This window comes from Octopus bimaculoides, chromosome 5, assembly GCF_001194135.2.
Source record: "Octopus bimaculoides isolate UCB-OBI-ISO-001 chromosome 5, ASM119413v2, whole genome shotgun sequence".
In the NCBI taxonomy this organism is placed as follows: domain Eukaryota; kingdom Metazoa; phylum Mollusca; class Cephalopoda; order Octopoda; family Octopodidae; genus Octopus; species Octopus bimaculoides.
In genome coordinates, this window is record NC_068985.1 from 102012279 (window position 1) to 102016648 (window position 4370).

The following is a 4370-nucleotide window of genomic DNA, read 5'->3' on the forward strand; positions in this document are numbered from 1 at the left end:
ATATATATATATATATATATATATATAATTCAAAAGAATTCCAACTCTGCTTTTTATGATTTATTTATATTATATTCTTATAATATTAATGTAGGATATAGAATATATAGTATATATAGTAAAATGAAATGAAGAAATAATTGTCTTATTGAATAAATGAAATATTGACTGTGAATTATTGTGACCATGTCAGCTAAATTATCCTTCAAATTCTATTCTACAAAGAATTGCTAGTTTTTATTTTATTTGTTATATAACTAAGTTGTCTATAAATAATCTTTTGGTATTTAACCTATCCGAAATATAAAAAAAAAGATTTTTCGGCTGTTTCCATATTGGTACTACGAATGTATGAAGTTTGATTTTGAACTTATTAAAATCTTGATTTAAGAAAGTTTCTTGTAATTATTCTAAAAGTGGCCTCCTTTATAGGAAACATCTTCGCAGTTTCTGTCAAACTATTTCCATTTCGAAGCTGGTTTTATTGTCCATTTGTAGAGATTTCATCTTTCATGCCCAAAATATCTAGCAAAATATCAGAATTCTTATTATTCTTAATTGCGACATTCTTCAAGAGATAATAACAATTTCAAAACTCAATAACAGGTAATATGTTTTGCCATTTCTAAAATAGTTTGGTAATTTGTGTTGTTTGTGTTAACATATTTACTATAATTTGACATTTATTATTCACTGATAGAATTGTTTGCACGTTGAACAAAATGTTTCACAATATTTTATCGGGATTGTTAACGCCATCATCTGCTTTGGTGTAGATTCAACCGTTGTCGATAATTCGAAGTGCCAGTCAACCACTGGAATCAATAAAATCAAATATTTATCTCAACAAAAGTGTCTACTTTTGTGTCTATGAGGTGTAGCACTAAAAATATTAAACGAAGCTCAAAATAATATATTATAAAGACCGTGTGTATTTGTTTTATATTTATACACTAAAATTATAAGTAGGGATACACAAATATTCACATACACAGACGTGTGTATATATGTATATATTTTGAAGAAAATAATAGAAACACCACGTTTTATTTAACTATTTTTTGTTTGACAACATGGGAGTTTCAAATCTGTTCTAGTCTCTAAATATGTCTTCTTCCTATGAATAATGCATAATTTGAACTTCATGATAAGCCGTTTTTCTGTCTCTTTTGAAGATATTTATGTTTAAATACGATAAAATATGTGACCTATCTTATTTCCAAAGGGAACAAACTGTTGGAGTCTGGATACCTGGAGTTTCGGTCAATAAAACTGCTGAATTATATACTGCTCCAAGTAGTTCAGTCTCTGAAATCATGTTGACATTCCAAAACCAGGATGAAAACAATTCTGGCAAGCATACATTTGGACGGAATCCAAAGTTCACAATGACAATCAGTAAAATAGTAGAACGTATGGAGTCTACAAACCATCAAAATCCCGCAGCAAATATGAGTGCAGCGCTAAACCGTCATCGTACCAATTCTGTGCCAACTAAAATAATTTTTTATGAATTTCATTAAGCTAAATATCATGTGAAATTGGCAAACTCTTCTATTCCTCATTAACATTGTGTAGACAATTAGATGTGGTCAATAGCTCAACAGACCAATGCCCACGCTAATGAATTTCCATTCTTTCTTTTTGCTGCTTAGGGCCGTGTTTATATTTGGAGACTGCACAGAGAAACCTCCAACACTGACCATTTATCTCGTAATGTGAAGCATGTAGGTAGGTCTGAGATGGCAGCCATATCATTTGATTCTATTGGCCCTTTCGATATTCTACATGACAAGACTGACGTCAAGGATAATATGAGTACTTTTATCATATCCATCCTATAGTACGGTAGCACAATCTTCCAGGACAATAATGCGCCTTTTCACACAGCTGATGCTATTCAAATGGGTGAGAACAATACCAAAGGCAGGTAGCTCACTTGGATTAGCCCCAACATTCACCAGATCTCAAGATAATCGAATATTTACTGAGTATGTTGGAGTAGAAATTGAAGAGCTACTTCATCATCCCCACTGAAAGAGATAAAGCAGGTTTTACCTGAGGAATGGCACAAAATTTCATTAATAACCATTCTGAACTTGTACCAGTCAAATCTTAGACATATTAAATTTGTGGTTGATACCAGATCTAGAGCAACTCCGTAATAAATAACTTCCATTTAACAAGGTAATTCCATTATTTTGTTCAACTCCTGTGTGTATATGTATGTGCATATATGTATGTGAGTACTTCCGTGTGTAAACACAACTATGTTCATGTGTGTATGTGTGTATGCGTGGGTGTGTGGTGAGAGTATGTGTTTGTGTGTGTACGTGTGTACGTGTGTACGTGTGTATGTATGTGTCAAATGTGATATACGAACAGAAAGATATCAGACAGAAAGATCGAAAGAAAAAAAATTATAATAAAATTATCGCATAAAGAATATCTAATAAATATAGAATGAAAGCTATAGATATAAGGACTTAGTGTGTTTGATCTACAGTAATATATGTTCAATCGTAATGCGTAAATTTATAAAGGTAAATAGTAAATGTCAACGTTCATACTTTACAGCTTGTACACAAATCCGCTTTTAATTTATATGAATTGATCGAATGTGATGATCAGGCAGATTACCTAACAGCCTGAACAAATTGCTTGGCGGCCTTTCTGCTTTTATGTCCTGGATTCAAATGCTACCGTGGTTGATTTTTACCTTTCATCATTTCGAGTACGTCGATAAACAGGTTTCATAAAAAAAATGAGTTCGATGTTATTCACATGCTCTCTCTCTCTCTCTCTCTCTCTCTCTCTCTCTCTCTCTCTCTCTCTCTCTCTCTCTCTCTCTCTCTCTCTTCCTCTTCCCAAATTCGCTGTCTTTAGCCGAAAATTTAAAAGAATTTATATATGAATATTTTGTAAGTTTTACATTTCTATGACGAAGCTTATAGTGTTAACTTTCCTGTTGCGTATACTATTAGCTTAAATTGAGAAGGGAGTAGATGAAAACATATTCTAAGCAATTAATGAACAGCATTTTCATTTTAGTATATTTTTATTTATACCAGATTATCTGTGACTTAAGGATTGTATTTAAAATTGAATTCTATAAAATCAATGCTTTCTCGCTTTACTTTTGTTTAAACATTTTGTTTTCAGTTGTAGCGCACTCTGATATAAGTCATTAAATATCCACCTTTTATCTTGAAAGAAAAGTTTAAGGGGGCGTTAAGTGCATATTTTTAGAAGCGTCATTACCATGGAAAGGATCATTCATTGTGTATGAGTTTCCATAGAGCTTATGACACACTGGAGATAACTAGACATATGAGGAATGCTGAAAATGTCATGGGTTTGAGGGTATCGCGAAAGATATGGATGGAGGCCCAACCTTCCTCCAAGTTAGAAAAACTGAAGGATCTCTGCAATAAGGTGTGAATTTGAGAGGGGAATATGTTGAATAAAATCATAATTAACCTATCCTCTACTATTTTCTTTTACCCAAAGCCAGTAACATGTTCAGTACTTCCCCGTAACATCGAATTACAAGAAACAACTATGCCTACAATGTTATGTCTTACATTGAATTTTTTGGAATGTCTGTCTGCATTAATCCCCTCATTAAAATGCAACTAACAGAAAATACATACACTTTATAGACATACACAGACATGCACATTATCTCTCTCTCTCTCTCTCTCTCTCTCTCTCTCTCTCTCTCTCTCTCTCTCTCTCTCTCTCTCTCTCTCTCTCTCTCTCTCCCTTTCACTCACACACACTCAGATACACATATACTCACAAATATTTATAAATATATGCATCTATAAGTATACACATATATAAAAATGTATATATGAATATATTTACATATTCATAGGTAAATGTATATGGGAGACATGAGTGTGTACAGTGAAGGTATGTGGGTTATTGGTTAGGGTAACCGGCTCATCATTGTGTAATTGTTACTTCGATATAATAGGGTGCGTCGTTCCCTTGAGCAAGACAATGTATACCACCTTGCTACTTAACGCTCAGCTGACAAAAATGAGAAGTACCTGTTTTTCAAAGTAGCAGCCTCCTCACATCTTGAGCCACGTTGAATATCATTGAGAACTACGTTAAAGATATGCGTGTCCGTGCATTGCTTAGCCACTTCCACCATGATTTCACGACCAGGTTGTTCTTCAGCTCAGAGCAACGGCAACACACATCATTGTAACGGACGGATCGCCAGTTTGTATATATGTGTATGTGTTTGTGCATGTGTGTGTAGGGGGCGTATTTGCATATCTAAATAAGTACGTCTGGGTGTCCACTTATCTAACAGCTATAGCTGTACTTTTATACATACATAGGTATATATATAT